Source organism: Herpailurus yagouaroundi, unplaced genomic scaffold, assembly GCF_014898765.1.
Source record: "Herpailurus yagouaroundi ecotype Mexico unplaced genomic scaffold, PumYag 166, whole genome shotgun sequence".
Lineage (NCBI taxonomy): Eukaryota > Metazoa > Chordata > Mammalia > Carnivora > Felidae > Herpailurus > Herpailurus yagouaroundi.
The window spans coordinates 30,181,913-30,198,524 of NW_024412407.1; the positions used below are offsets into that span (position 1 = coordinate 30,181,913).

Sequence of the window (16,612 nt, forward strand, 5' to 3'; positions counted from 1 at the left end):
CTGTTGTGTGAGTTCTGCTCTTTGAGGCAATCGGTGTTTGTCTTCTTATTCATAAAATGAAAGTGTGGGTATATTGAACCCCTATTCTGTCAGTCACTGGAGAGGACACTGGAGAGATGACCTGGAGTGGAGATAAGACTATGGTCTTCTTTTTATGGTGCTGAAAATCCTGAGAATAATATAGGAAAGTAATTTTGAATGCTATATGCATGTTACAAAAAGAGGGTTTCTTTCCTTCTTCAATTTTGAGACTCCAACCAAGTGAAAATAATGAGCTATAAAGTAGTAGTAGTAGGGGGTGGCTAATCATGGTGAATTACATCAAAGAGGGTACAGTGTTCTTATACAAAATCACTGTAAGTTTGAAACAAAGATTAAAAACCTCCTGACAGCAGGTTTTGCTGAGGATGTATGTGTTTGAGTGTGTGTGTGTGTGTGTGTGCGCGCGCGCGCTCATGTGTGCACGCTCGTATGTGTGTGTAATAATGTATTCAGATAATCTGAAACTAGGTATGGGTGTATGGAATTATTTTTAGTTCCTTAGACTTGGATAAATTAAAAGCTCATTGCAAACTAGAAAATAGGGCACATCTGAGGGGATTCAGCCAGAGTCTAATTGATCAGAGTACAGATCAAAAGAAAACACATATCATTAATTTCTCTGGATTAACATTTTCTTCTTAAAGGTTGACTATATAGCCATGCATGTGTACATGCAAACATATAGACACATGCACATGCACACACACACACACACACATAATGAATAAGTAACCAATCTAATGCTTATAGAATAATTTCAGTATGTGGGAGAAAAACATCATTATGAAGACTGTGAGAAAGAATTCTCCAAATAATTGAAGAAAAGGGTTACTGAGTGAGCAAGCGTGGAGACATCCCATGCATGCTTTTAGAGAACAGGCTATTAGTTTCAAAAGGTACAGGAGAAAAAAAGTGGTGACACTGATTTCAATTAGCTAAAGACAAATACCTTGCCATGGTCCATCTGACCATATATTCCAGCCTTCACTATGAGCTAAGTAGACATCTTTCTATCTCAGTGTTTACCTAAAAGGTAGGGTATTGATGAGAAAATGTTCTGGAACAAAAGATCTGAATAGAGGTGGTCTGCTCACATAGCTAATTTTCCTGGTTTCCTTCATATACAGTCTTTCAAGAATGAGCTGTCTCAGAAAGAATCACTGCTATTCAGAGATGCACAGCTATAAGAAAGTAATCAGCATGAGACCTAAGCAAAAATATCCAAACAAAAGAGGGAGCCAACATGATCATGAAAAAAATCAGACAAGGAACATAAGCCAATAATTCAGCAAAACTGTTTTTTAAGAAGTAGAACAAAATGAAAACCTGTTCTCATAAGGAAATAACGAGTAAGGTTGTAGTAAATATGTGGGTAATTCTCTAACATTGGCCGTATAAACAATAATAATTGCTAATTTAGAGATCAAAATAGACTAGATATAATTAAATACTAGACCACAAGGCTAGTATCTGGGGCTGGGTGATCCAAATTTTGAAAGATATTTGTATTGTCCAGGAGGAAGTATAGATATAGACAACTTTAGATTTTTCAGAAATGCATGTTAAATTTTTAGATGTAACCAGTAAGATAATAGAGGGTATATCTTTCTACAGCAGAAAGAGGGAAGGAAATGCAAGCAATTGCAACAACCCTTGATCAGTTTGGAAGAAGGTCCAGTGGTTTCAGGAAAATATAGAAAATTGTACAAATATAAGTGTTCTTTAAGATGGTAGAAATTAAAATGTTTCAGAAGCACATAAATGTAAATGGTCTGAATATATTACATAAAATCTCTAGATTGTTACTTTGTGTTAAAAAAGAAAAAAAGCCAGTCAGACATACTAGATACGCAAGTATAAGGATTGCTTAAAATTAAAAGGACAGGAAAAGATATTCCAGGCAAATAGTAACAATAATAACAACAGAACTAGTGTAGTTATGTTGAAAAGAACCCAAACAGGCCTACCTGCAAAAAAACTTATCTGGAGGAGAAAAGGAGCACTTTATAGAAATAAAAGATTCACTTCACCTTGTCGGTATGTGAGATATGTATGTACTAAAAATAATTCATTACAAATTCATACCATTACACATTATAGTGCTATAAGAGAAAATGACAAATCCACCTTCATAATTAAATGATTTCATTGAAATCTTACATGATTTATAGATCAATTAGATAAAATGTCATTAAACATGTAGACGATTTGAAAAAATAAGCTTTATGTAATGAGCATATGTAGAATATTGCATTCAATTAATGAAAATTACATATTCTTTTCAAGGACAAGTATAGCTTATGGAAATTGACCATATATTCTGTGAATTTTAACATAATTCAAAGTCAGCATTACACATACTATTCCTTCTGACCCCAGTATATACTTAACTATCAATAAAAAGATAATTTACAAAATAATTCATAAGTTTTAACTTAAAAACATTTCTATACAACTCAAGAGGAAAAAAAACACACAAAAAAATGGAAAATATTTAGAAATACAAAATAAAGTTCTGAGAAAAAAAACATTTTGTGTAAATTAAGAGTTCAAAGATATACATCACCCTTATTTTGTAGCAGAAAATAATTCTTGAAAATATTCCATCCAACAGAAAAATAAATCATAACTGATAACTTAAAAGTGGACAAGTTGTGTCATAAAAGGACTACTGCCAAGAGCTGATAACAATTAAAACAGATTTATGCCTAAATAATTATAAGGATTCATTTTTGCTATGATTATCTGTGTATCCTTTAATCAGATAATAAATTTGGGAAAAAGTTAATAATTTAGTTAGACATCCAATGCAATATATTTCTAGACAGGAAATGAAACTACTTTTTCTTTCTAAACTCCAAGAGAATTCTATTGCACTGTTTGCTTACTTGAAGAGGGCTTCCTCACGGTGAAAATGATCCCAGCTCGGAGACAAAAAAAAGTGAAATCATGGCCTGGAGGCTGACACTGGCAATGTACTAGCTTGTTCATTCAATGAATCAGGTAACTCATCTACATAACGTGATCCTTTCCATGGACACTGGACGAAGCTATCTTTTTGCCAGCTCAGACACGGTTACTATTTCCTTATGCTCAATTCACAGACTTGCTTTCTCCGCGGAGCAGGTAGCAAGTAGATGGGTAGAGTATGAGTAGCATGTTATGGAAAGAGCCTTAAGTTGGAATAAGAAAAACTTGATTCAAATCCAAGCTCTTAATGACGTTAATAATGAGATAGGTGACGTTCTTCATAACGTAAATGACATCTGTTCTTTAAGCTCTCTCTGAATCTGTTACCTGATATACAGTGTTACATTAGACAATGCATTTTAAAAGCTGTGCACCATATGCAAGTTACATTTTATAATTACTTTGTTAAAGTGGGGCGTATCACTTCTGTCTTTAATCGTAAGTGCCAGAAATCTATTTGTTTGCCAGGCTCGAAAGTGGGGGGGGGCAATTGGGACACATATGGGTTCATGCCGGCCTTCAGTGAGCTGTCAGTACAGAGGCAGGCAGACAGGACAGGGCCGGAGCCCGGCATGGAGTGACAGAACAGAAAGGAAACAGCTGCTTTTCTCCAACAGGAATTCCAGTCAGTTTGAAACCCATATGTTAAGAATATCTACCCTTCATTTAATAAGAATTTCCTTTTGGAGTCATCATCAGCATGCAGCCTTATAGACTACTGGCACTAGCAGCAAGATACTGAAGAAAATGTGCACAAAGGAAAGGTCCACCAGCAGACGTGACTGAAATTGGCTCAAGACTCTGACGGACATAAAAGTGAGCAGTGAGGAAATGACAAAGGGATATGATATCAAGGCAATCTGTAGGGTCAGCCAAAGAGACAGAGAGAAAAGAGGGAGAGAAGTAACGAGGGAGGGAGAGAAGGGATAATCAAGGCACAATCAGTTCTTCAGGAAGTATTTATCTTCTGGAGAGTATTTACAAACTTACTCAGATCTTAAACTCCTCTACCGTTTAAGTTTCACGATACGATTAAGGAGCTGCTTTGCCTCAGCAGTACATTTGAATTCAAATATTCTTCTATGTATTTGGTTAAGTACAGGAGGTTTATTTGTTTCCGTGTCTTACCTGAAGCATACATCTTCCTGAAATGAAACATGATCTCATTTCTTTGCAAGAGTGAAATATGCTCATACAAGCTAAAACACTTCTATTTCAAGGGAACATTATGCTTCCTCTGAAAGCTTTTATTCCTGTTTGGCAGGTTTGGCTTGTTTGGGAATCTATTTTTCATCAAACCCTGGAGGGCTATATGGAAAGAAGGAGTTTACATAATGAATACAGGATTTAAGCACACAACAATGAATTAGCTTCTCTGTGCTAAACAGAATTTGTGCCAAGCGATACTTAGCAACAATATGGAAACAAAAATATATTTTTGAAAAAAGTGGGTAAGGCGAGCATATTTCTCCATTTTTTCCCCTCATATTATCATGCATTTGAATGTGGGAGTGGGTGGGGGACAGGGAACAAGGGATTTCAATTCACGGGAGCAGAAGTGAACCCTTGAAAATGCTACTTTAGCCATTCTGTGAGTTTGACTATCAAGTTATTTTTCCTTATTTCATTAAGATTTGATGTGTTTTCTTTTCTCAGGTTTAGGAAAATGTCAGTTTTGTTTTCTCAACTTTAAGACCATAGTAAATTTCAATTTTTAAAGTATTTCTTATTATCTAATCATATTTCAAAGAAACAGAAATAAAAGGAATATTTAAAAGGTTAACAAGAAAATACATGTGGGTAGTTTGTTGTTATTGTTTCTGTATGCTACCTTTGAAAATGAGCGATGAGTGTGGAAATTTTGTGGCAACCCATAAAATTATCTAATTGGATCCAGGAACTAGGTTTAGCCAGAAGCATGCTTACTTTATTGGAGAAGGTCTTAGCAACCAAAATTATGTTGGGTCACTTTTTTGTTACCAGAATATATTGTAGGATCCTCACTTTTCTTCTTTTTTTGCTTTCTTTTAATTTTGTATTAGTTTTTTTTAAGGCGGGATTTCTTGGATAGAAGGATGGAGAACAGAAAATTGAGAATTTCGTTCACTCTCAGTGCTGCTTATGAAAAGATATTTATGATAGTTCAAAATGTACACCCTCCCTTCATACTCCTTTCCTTAGAAACATAAGTGTGAGAGATTAACACAAATTGGAAACTTAGCCTGGAAATGGAAGGTGACAATGGTTGCACCTTTATATTTTAGTCATAACCTAGACTGCAGTTCTTAACTTTGAGATTCTGGAGAGGTAGAAGGGTTTAAAAATAGCTTTATATGCAGTGATCTTTCCTGAATACATTTATGCTAAACACTCACTATCTCTTTGCATTGATTCTTGGAATGAGCCACTAATTTTTAAGAAAATACTCCCTTGAAAAATTGGGAATTTTTGTACCTTCAAGCCTCTTATCCTAGGTTAGAGTAGACTCATGTACATTGCAGGAGAAGCTAAGAGGAGAGCTGAACGGTTTTGAAAAGGAACAATCTAATCTTGGTAGAACTGAAAGATTAAGACTAGCTCAGTTTGATAGTCATTATTTATTAACAAGAACGGATACCAAAGTGTACCTTGTACTCGGTTTTCTTTGAAAATATGCCCTTCAGTACCATCCGTTTCCTCACTTAACATGTATGCTTACAGTTTCAGTAAAACTTTTAATTAAAAATAAAATGAGATGGACAATTGTGCTATTTCTATCATTTACTTTTTCGTGGTTTTCTTCTATGCCTGCTACTTTAAACAGGTAAAACCTTGTGTCTTACAGAGTAGTCTACTCATTTTTCAGGCAAAGCATTTAAGACAACATGAGCAGCCTGTGGTGCTGAAATTGCAACTCTTTGGGGGAAAAAGGCAATCTCTACAGTGTTTCTTCCATTTCCTGTGTGTTGTGTTATTATTACTTTGGGTTATTTTGTCTATGCTTTTTTTTTTTTTAAATAAAATGCAAAGTTAAAAAGTGTTAGAAACAAGAGTTTTAAGTGTCTTGGTGGATAGACTCCTAAAACTTCCCCTGCTCATGGCATTAAGAAATTAATGTCCAAGTACATATAAACTACTTTTTCTAGATGTGTTCCCCCCCACACACACACACACTTTAAAGTAAATGTAATTTATTTGTTCCAAATGCTTTGATTTTAATTTTTTTTAATTTTTAAAGTTTTTTAAATGTCTTAATTTTTAGAAAATACATTCCAAGCTAGGTTCTGTAAGTATCCTTGGTAGTCAGCCTGCAGTCTTGCCTCAAACCTGGACAAGACTGACTTAATAAGATTGAATTGAACAGTAATCTTGACATTTCAATCCAGAGCATTATGGTTCACAACCTTGAGGCAACGTGCAGGTTTCATATATGCTTAGTATTTGCCCTACCCTTCATTCCTCTTAATATTATTTACATAAACCCTTTTGAAAATAGGACCTCACTTATGAAGTCAAGAATTCTGATAGAGTATCTACTGGGTGCTTAGCACCTGCTTGGTACTAGGTACAGTCTGATAAACAAGACTGGCAACGTCCCAGCTTTCATGGAGCCTACAATTCCTTCCCCCAGCCCTGTTGCCTAGTACAGCGATTTGAACCCAGTTAGTACCTCACTGGAAAACAAATGAAGGCATTTGCTGATATGATAAAGTTATTTGTATATTCCTACTTCAAATATTAGGAAACTGACAAAGGGAAGGCTTCGAGGAAGTCATTTTGAAATTAAGTCCTAGTTGCATTGCTGCTATATGAAAAGTAAATTGCTTATTCTTTCATCCACTTTAGCTTGGTGTTAGGGAAAAAGTATATCAATACAATATGAAGTCTTTTTAAAGTTAGAACTCTCAGGCCTTCAAAAATAGTATTTGTTTAAAATCTAGTATAAAAGAGAAATTGATATTGATATTGATATTGATATTTCCAAACTTTACACCAACTATGTTTTTTGATATTCTTTGTGAAATTAATCCAAGCATTTTGTTCTAAAGGATTATTCAATTACTAAAGAATAAACACAAATGAAAGGTTCATTAAAGAGTATTCACTTGGAATAAAATACATTTTTAACAATACCTGCTCTACTAGGGTGCCTGTTGTTCATTAGTAGCACTGGTGCATGCTGTGGATTGTTAAACATCATCCCAAACTTTTTCCTCCTGTACTTGTCTGACTACTGATTCTGAAAACCTTAAAGTGACATTGCCCATGTACCTTGCAGCCAGGAGTCAAGATGAGAATTAGTTTCTACCAAGAAGATGTTTTCAAACAAACTTTAAAAGGTGAAAGCAAGGAATATTTATGTTGCCCTGTATTTTCTTTTCTCCTGGCAAGCAAGCTCTTGGTTTCTAAAGCAATACTCCAGTGTGTCCCTTCCTCACTTCCCTGGCTGTTGAGAGGTAGCTGTGACAAAGGTAGTGGTGACAGCTAATTCCCAGTTTTCTGTTTATGGAATTGCTTTTAAAGTAGAAAGTGTGTACTCAGTAGTTCCAGTGGTCCAATCCTTGGAGGGACTAAGGGATTAAAACTTCTCAGTTAATTGGGGTCCATTCTAGTTTCAAAGGTTGGATTAAGGGTGATGCTTTCCTACCTAAACTAATATTTTCAGATAATACTGTGTTCTGGAGTATTCTTTTCCACAACTTTGGCTCTTCCTTTCGTCATTTTTTGGAAGCACTGTATTCTCTGAATGGCATTTTTCTTCCCTGCTCTAAATATTTAGATTTGTTTCTGCATAACACAGTAGCATGTCAGACTGTGAGTTGTTGCCCAATATCTGTTCTTAATCTCTTTCCATAGTATAGTTTCAGCGGGTCGCATTTCTACCCAATTGAAGACTGCCTTTCTCAGCCTCTCTAACTGGAAGGTATGACCATGTGTCTAAATTCTAGATCATGGAATTTAAACAGATGTTAGATTTGATACTTCTGGGGTTTGTCCTCAAAAGGATATAGCATGCAATATTCTGGAACCTTTCTCTCTTACTGATCACTGTGTGATAGCAGAGGCTGACCAGCTTCGCTGAATCTAAAGTTATAAGTTACTTGTTGAGAATGGGGGATTGCTCAGCCAATAGTGAACCACCTATAAGATAAATTTCTATCTTTTTTACAATGTTGGATTTTAGCCCATTTTTGATGGCATCTGAATCTTAAATAAAACATAACTTGGTTACTAGAAGTGGAACTCTACCGTACTGAAAAAAATAAATTAGGCATTGGTCTAACAGATGGTGGAAAGCAAGAGCAGAGATATTGCAGAGGCTGGAAAACAAGTGATCCTTATGACACCATAATAAAACATTTGGTAAAACTGTCACTTGTGATCCTTAAAAAAAGGTAGTCTTCTTGCTGAAAGAACATGCGAACTGTTTGAAAGAACTCAGAGCATTGAAAAAACACAGAACATTTAGATATGTTGGCTCTTTCTTGTGCAAAGTTCTGTGACAAAGTGTACTCGGGCTGGTTATAAGAGATGATTTTAAACAAGCAGCTTAAACAGTAAATAGGTCTCTGATGGTGTGAAGTGCCCACATTAAAACTTCTCAGTTAATTGGGGTCCATTCTAGTTTCAAAGGTTGGAGTAAGGGTGATGCTTTCCTATCTAAACTAATATTTTCAGATAATTTCAAAGTAGACACCATTAAATTAAAGGAAAGCAGAAACGTGCTGAGCAAAGAAACCACTAAATATAAGAAGATAGTCTGCAAGCATGGAAACCTTGTCTAGATTAGATCTTTGGTTATGGTTATTTGCTTGTGGATCTGATGGTCAGTAACTAAACCAAAAGCACACTAAGCTTTTTAGGGATTGTATTGATTTGTAAAAGCCAATGTGTGTTTGACCTTTAAAGCAACTCCAGAAGCTTCCCAAAGTGGCTTTGCAGAATGTAGCCTAAAAAGTGTGTGCAGTCTCTGGGGGAGTTGTGTTCAGTTCTCTTGTAAGAAGATAATTATATGGTAATCAAATACGTTTTTTTAAGTTTATTTATTTTGAGAGCGACAGCAAGCAGGGGGAAGGCCAGAGAGAGAGAGAGAGAGAGAGGATCCAAAGAGAGAGATAATTATATGGTAATCAAATACTTTTTTTTTAAAGTTTATTTATTTTGAGAGCAACAGCAAGCAGGGGAGGGCCAGAGAGAGAGAGAGAGAGAGAGAGAGAGAGAGAGACAGAGAGAGAGAGAGAGAGAGGGAGGATCCAAAGCCGGCTCTGTGTTGACAGCAGAGAGCCAGATGTGGAGCTTGAATTCAAGAACCACGAGATCGTGACCCGAGCCGAAACCAAGAGTCAGAAGCTTAACCAACTCAGCAACCCAGGCGCCCCAAAATATTTGTTTTCTTGAAAGTTAAAGGAAATTAGTTTAAGTTGCCAGATTGGTTTTGGCTAATTTTATTTACTAATGGTTATAGTTTACCTTACCATAGATCATTAGAATTTGAACATAAGGGATAGTGATAGTCATACTAGAATTTTATTGTGAGCATTTAGGAAATACGTTTAGGCCTTTGAGGATATCATTCCACTACAGCTACAAAGTACAGTGGCCCTGGCAACCTGGTGGCTAGGTTCCATTTTAGTCTTTTTTCACCTGTTTCAGGTTTAAGTTGTCCAGAAAAACCCTTGTTCACATCTTGCATTATTCTTTATCTCAACAACTTTTGAGGCATTTATTACTTTCTGCCTTGTATAATAATATGGATACATGCATGTTTACTCTCCTGCGTTTTATTCACATTCTCTTGATTTTTGAACATAGTAAACACCAACACATTTAAGAATTCACTGTCAGTATATCTTGATCCTGCTCGTGTGCCTTTTTGTATTTCCATACCCTTATTGATTATTTCTACTAACTAGATACATTCACTTCAAAAAAAAGGGGTTTTTTTTGGAAAAACTATTGGCATTTATTCCTTTATTCATTTTGTTGCATTTGGAGTCAAAATTAATACAGTAGAGAAAGAAATTCCTCTTCCATTCCATAAAAAATTTTAGCACTACTTTTTAAAATGTAAACTCCTTTTTTTCTGTTATCTTGTTTGTATATAATCTCTCTTTTTTTGAGACATAATTTGCATGCAGCAAAATGTATAGATCTTAAGTGCACAGTCTGATGTTTTGAAAAATGCATAGACCTAAGTCAGAGCTCTGTCAAAATATAGGACATTTCCATTATCCTCTTTCCAAAACAGTCTACCTCTCCTCCCAGTTACAATCACTGTCCTAAATGCTATCGCCATCTATTGCTCCCACCTCTGTAGATCTTCTGGATTCAGAAGACTGTGAAGGTCTTTAATTTTCCTCTGGCAGGCAAGTGACTTTACTGGTGTTTCAATTTGATCATTTTGAGCTTGATTGCAGCACAGAGATAGACCAGGACTTCACCTAAGCCCTGGCAATTCTGAAGTTTCAACCTAATTCCTAGAATGTCCATCACAGTCTCTCCCTTCCGGCTGGTGAGGTTTTTATTACTCTAGTGCTGCCAAGCCTAGATTCTCTGTTGGATTTATAGCTCTACAGAGCAGTGTGCCACACTGGTGGAGTACCTCTCTGTACACGCACAGCTTAGAATTTGCACAAGGACTCAAGACGTCTCTTACCCAGATATGGAATTCTCTGTCCAGCTGCCTTCTCTCTGTTACCCTTCCCTGCAAATAACAGGTACTTTGGTGGTGCAGAAGTCCAATCCTTGTTTCTTTTCCTCAAGGAGATTGCTGTTTTGTGTTTGGGCTCCACTTCTTAAACTGGAAAGTGATCCCTAGCAGAAAGCCAGGATGAACATAGAGGTCATTTCCTGTATTTTCTTTCTCTCATTGATCACAACCCTCAGTTCTCTGTTTTCCAATTTTGTACAGTTTTGTAGCTATTTGCAGCAGAATTATAAATCTGATGAACACTATCATGTTCACTATCATGAACACTATCATGAACACTATCATGGTCAGAACTGTAAGCCCCATTATCAGGTTAATTTTTACTTAACATTTTTTTTTTTGACATCCCATCTTGGTTGATTAGTCTCTCTTTAAAGATAGAATGAGAATAATGCATTTCATATCAGTTGTCTATGGTTGTTTTAGGATCAAATAAGATAAACTTTGAAAAAGATAGCTTTCTCCCCAAATAACATAGCTTCAGAGTCATTAAAATCTTAACTCTTCAATATAATTAATATTGTAACATTTCATAAACATACACACTGTACTAATATCGACGTAAGTACGGAAAGAGAATGCAATTCTGAAAAACAATATAATTTAGGTGATAATATAACTTCATCAATTTTTCTCAAACTTTTCCAACAAAGTACCCCATTGGCAAAGAAGTCTATACTAGTCCATAGCAAGTATAAAATTTATTTAGGTTGTTACATTTTATATTAAAATATATGCATACAGTAGATAATTATGTTGGGTTTAATTAAAATATAATGTTCTCTTCTCACTTCAATCTTTAAGCAAAATTGAGAATTGGGAATTTGCACTATATTAGTTCTAGTTTCATCTGTAGGCTGTACATACGTAGTTGTACTTTGCTTAGAGAATTGTAGAATGTGTGTCTGTATTTGCCTGAGAACTGGAAACATTGACTTGAATCTGAATATTTGGTCTACTTAATTCCAAATGTTAATATTTGAAAGAGCTTTTCAGCTGGAACAACTATTTTAAGATAAATTTAAAGAAAAATAAATTTGCATACTTTACAATCATTGAAGAGTTTATTACATTAAGGGATAGAATATTAGTAGAGATATTAATATTGCCCAAGTGTCACATGTAATTTTAGTATGCTCAGTATTCTTCCTGTAAGATAAATTACTAGTTTAATTTGCATACATCCTCCCAAAACCCTGTAAGTGGGTGTGGTGTATATATGTCTATAATGTGTTGCATTGAGGCTGCAGAGAAGTTGAGTTGTGATTTAAGGCCAAAGAATGATTACTTTTGAACAATCCATTTTCAGGTTAAAGTGGTTTTGGATTAAATGTTTTGGATAAAACATTTTTGTTGCATATTTCAAGAAAAACAGATTTATGATAACAGCATACATATTCAAATATTTAAATCAGGGATCTATTCTTGACCTCTACATGTCTTTTATTTTACTTATTTATTTTTACAGTTTATTTATTTATTTTGAGAGAGAGAGAGAGAGAGAGAGAGAGAGAGAGAATATCCCAAGCAGGCTCTGTACTGCCAGCATGAAGCCCAGTGTGGGGCTTGAACCCACAGATCACGAGATTATGACCTCAGCCAAAATCCAGATTCTGACGCTTAACTGAATGAGCTACCCAGGAACCCCTTCAATGGGGGTTTTAAAATAACAAATATTTTAAAACTATGGAGCACCTTAAAGTTCCACAAAAATAAGAGTGACACTCATTGATGCATTTGTGATGCAGGTGCTGCCCTAAATACGTTTTAACATGATGTGTTTCAAATCTGCTTTAAGCAGCCTGTACTATTCTCACATGCTTACTGTTATATTAGAGACGCATTTGTGGTTTATACAATATAATAACTGGTAAACAGTAATACTCAGACAAAAAGCTCTCAGGACATAAATGATTATGACTAAGACTTCCAATTTCCTCAGAAAATTATTAGTTGACAGTGTAAACGAACTTTGACATTCTAAATATAGTTTGACTTTGACCATTGAATAAATTCTTATTGCTGATAGAAATAAATAAATGTGCTGGAAATCATCAGTAACTCAGCAAGATCACCAATGTTCCCAATTTGTCCATGCATAGAAAATGGATCAGTTTACTACTGTAGCCAAAGTATAATACCTCCATAATGCCACATATCTTTTCATTAGGCAAGGATTTCTAGGAATTCTACATAGAAAATTCAAGAATTAACAGAATTCTCCTTTCTTCTTTTTTTAATGAAAAAATTTTTTTAATGTTTATTTATTTATTTATTTATTTTTTTAAGGTTTATTTATTTTTGAGACAGAGAGAGAAAGAGCATGAATAGGGGAGGGTCAGAGAGAAGGAGACACAGAATCCAAAACAGGCTCTGGGCTCTGAGCTGTAAGCACAGAGCCCAACGCAGGGCTCGAACTCACAAACCATGAGATCATGACCTGAGCTGAAGTCGGCCGCTTAACCGACTGAGCCACCCAGGCGCCCCTAATGTTTATTTATTTTTGAGACAGAGAGAGACAGAGCATGGACGGGGGAGGGTCAGAGAGAGAGGAAGACACAGAATCTGAAACAGGCTCCAGGCTCTGAGCTGTAAGCACAGAGCCCAACGCGGAGCTCGAACTCACAAATTGCGAGATCATGACCTGAGCCGAAGTCAGATGCTTAACTGACTGAGCCCCCCAGGCGCCCCACTCCTTTCTTCTTTAAATAATAAATTCTTTTTATCTCTTCTTACTTTCTACTTTTCCTCCAGCTTTTCCATATGCTTATTACAAAGATTTTGTAATATAATTATATTATTTTATAATTATATTTTATAATATAATATTATATTTTATAATATAATATAATATATTTTCAATAATTGCTGGGAAATTATAAATTTCTATCATTATCTGATTTTGCATATATTTTGCATATAATACAATTCTGTGGCATCAAATGTTATTCAAATACATGTATAAATGCACTTTATTGAAAGTTAAAACAGAAGCTGGTATATTGTTCTCTAAACCTGGCCTACTTTTCTAACATGTCGCATTATATTTTTGTCTATTTTATTTGAATGCTGCAATATCTACATTGTTGTGTTGCTAGTTTTCCCTGACAGTAAGTCAGGTCAGAGACAGAAAAATATTTAGAGGTTTAAATGCTATCAAATAAAAGACAACAGGGCATTTATTTGGTTTGAATATGCATTCTGTGTTTCCAGAATTTCTGTTAACTTGGATGTTAATGAAGGCACTTCTGCCTTGTTTCAGATGGAAGCAAACCTGGGTTCCCAACTATTCTAGAGCGCCACCTGCTGGAAATTAAATGCTTCTCTAAATATCAAGAAACCACTCGTGATTGTGGCAGAAGTAGGATTTGGTACTGAGAAAAATCATGCCTTATGAAAACTATATGCTCCTTTCTAAGATATTTTATTCCCCACCTCCCCCATTGGTGGATTAAAATTAAAGAAGACACCAATATGTGTAAATTGCAGAATAGTGAAAGATTTTTTTGACTGCTATATTAGGGATAAATTTGTCAATTCTATTTTTTAAAAAAATGTTTATTTATTTATCTTGAGACAAAGAGAGAGAGAGAGAGAGAGAGAGACAATCCACAGAAGGCTCCACATTGTCAGTGCATCCCACATGGGGCTAAAACTCACGAAGGGAGATCATGACCTCAGCTGAAACCAAGAGCTGGACCCTTAACCAACTGAGCCATCCAGGCCCCCTGTCATTTCTTTTTTCCCTTAATAAAACTAAATAACAAAGTTGTTCTGCTTTCCTATATCTAGTTATAGTATATAGAAATATGGAATACTACTGTTAACACAAGTGCTAACCCTTAGCAGTGCTAGTTAATAATATATTCTCAGGCTAATTAATGAATAGCTATTTTATTTGCTGTAAGACATGCCACAATCAGACTTTTTTTTTTTTTTTTTTTACTAATTCTGACTACATTAAGTTAGTTAAACTTGTCACTAGCTAGAATTCAGATTTAAATCCAGGGCATCCCACATTTGTCATCTCCAGGAAAACAGTATTTTCACTTTAATTAAAAATTTTTTTTAAAGAACTATTGATATTTTTGAGGCTTTACTACTTCTTCAACAAAAAAATCATATGAAGATTTAAAAAAATTTTTAAGCCCTTTTATTTATTTATTTATTTATTTACTTATTTATGAGAGAGAAAGGGGAGTGGGGAGGGGCAGAAGGAGAGAGAATCTCAAGCAGGCTCCACGCTCAGTGCAGGGCTCCATTTAATGACCTTGATTTCATGACCTGAGCTGAAAATCAAGAGTCTGTAGTCTCAACCGCCTGAACCACCCAGGCACCCTTAATACTTGTTTTAATTTCTAATTCTGGACACATGAAGATTGTAGATATAGTGTCTAGTCAAAAAATCTTAATAGTATCATACAATCATTTGGCTAAATTTGGAGGAGCAAATTTATTGTATTGTTCATTATTATTATACGAACAATTACTCTGGCGGATATCACTAACTGATCTTGGCTACATTTCTCACTAATGCAGGAAACAGTATATATAATATTTTGCCCCAGATAGTTTCAATGTAATAGTTTATGATGTGAAGCCTACTGATTATTGAGGGTCTAGAAGAACCACAAGAAGGATAAAAATATGTATAATGGAAGTGGGAGAAAAAGATGAACAAGAATAATACCAATTTTAAGGGAAAGGTGGAAAGATAATTAGTTTAGTGATATAATTTAAGTTGGCAAGTGCGGGTGATAGTCTCAAACTCTCTTCAAATACATTTCACCATTACATATTCATTTTTTTGAAAGTAAATCTTATTCAACAGGAAATACCATCAACTGGCAAAAACAAAAACATAATACTATACAATCATTAAAATTTTATCATATTTATTTCCTAAAAATCTCAAGATTTTTCTTGAGGTACATCCTTGGCAGGGAGTGGGAAAGAGAGGGGCAGACCAAAGTTTTCGGCACCTGTGCAGCTCAGGCAAGGTGAAAGTCACAGCGAGAGAAATTGCAGATTAATTACTTTGTCTAGGAAGAAATCCAACAACCTTCAAGCCTGTGATGTGCTGGATGCTGTTTTGTGTGCTTAGGATACAGAGAATATGTGCTCGAGTCCTAATAACAAAAAGGACCCCATTAGATCAGGGAGATTTACATAAAAGGAGGTAGTTGGAACTATTTCATTGAGTTCACGATTATGCCTTCAAGGAGTACAGAGGGGAAAATATGAGAACATTTTTTATGAATTATGAATAAAACAAAATTCTCTTGAGAAATAAAGTTAAAACCAGTACATAATTGGTCAGAGCAGAGATGAATCACCTCAGTGAGATATATGATAGGAGCAAGAGATGCCCCAACGTATTCTCTTTGTGTATATAAAGATTATATACATATAATGTTATGTATATAACCTTGACATATATAAAGAATATGACAATTTTAAGGGTGATTGGTCAGTAATAGAAACATACAAAAAGCAGCTATGAATTCAAAGTTGAGGGAATCTATCCCTATATCACCCAAGTTAATCAGTAAAAGCTTAGTTTGCTTGCCAGTTTGTTTAGCAGGAGAGGAGGGGAAAGAGAGAGAGAATTTACCAGTTTATATAATTTAAAAATTAAGCTAAGCAAGATAGCTGACATCAGACACTGCTTAATCTATGAATTCAATACTATCATCAGGATTTGGTCTTTCTTTCTTCCTATCTCACTTCTGTTTCTGTGTCCACACCATTCTCAGATACCCTTGGCAGCTCTCAGGTACCACTTCCACAGTTTATAATCCAGAAAGTTCATTTCTTTCCTTTCCTTTCCTTTCCTTTCCTTTCCTTTCCTTTCCTTTCCTTTCCTTTCCTTTCCTTTCCTTTCCTTTCCTTCCCTTCCCTTCCCTTCCC

General features: G+C 35.2%; 1 protein-coding gene and 1 long non-coding RNA gene across 4 annotated transcripts in view; one reads left to right on the forward strand and one right to left on the reverse strand.

Annotated features, from left to right (window-relative positions):
* PIK3C2G (phosphatidylinositol-4-phosphate 3-kinase catalytic subunit type 2 gamma) overlaps positions 1-4,202 on the reverse strand; it is a 354,340-nt gene extending 350,138 nt beyond the window's left edge. For 2 of the 3 annotated variants that reach the window (XM_040488787.1, XM_040488783.1), the window contains exon 1: positions 4,141-4,202. The gene's annotated coding sequence lies outside the window, so the exon portion shown is untranslated. Of the gene's footprint in view, positions 1-2,930; positions 3,141-4,140 lie in introns of those variants that run through there. The other variant, XM_040488784.1, reaches the window with a different exon arrangement.
* A 329-nt stretch (positions 4,203-4,531) lies between these two features.
* The window catches only part of LOC121038862 (uncharacterized), a 122,141-nt gene continuing 110,060 nt past the window's right edge, over positions 4,532-16,612 (forward strand). The window contains exon 1 of the long non-coding RNA XR_005794542.1: positions 4,532-4,603. This is a non-coding gene — a long non-coding RNA (uncharacterized LOC121038862). The remainder of the gene's footprint in view (positions 4,604-16,612) is intronic.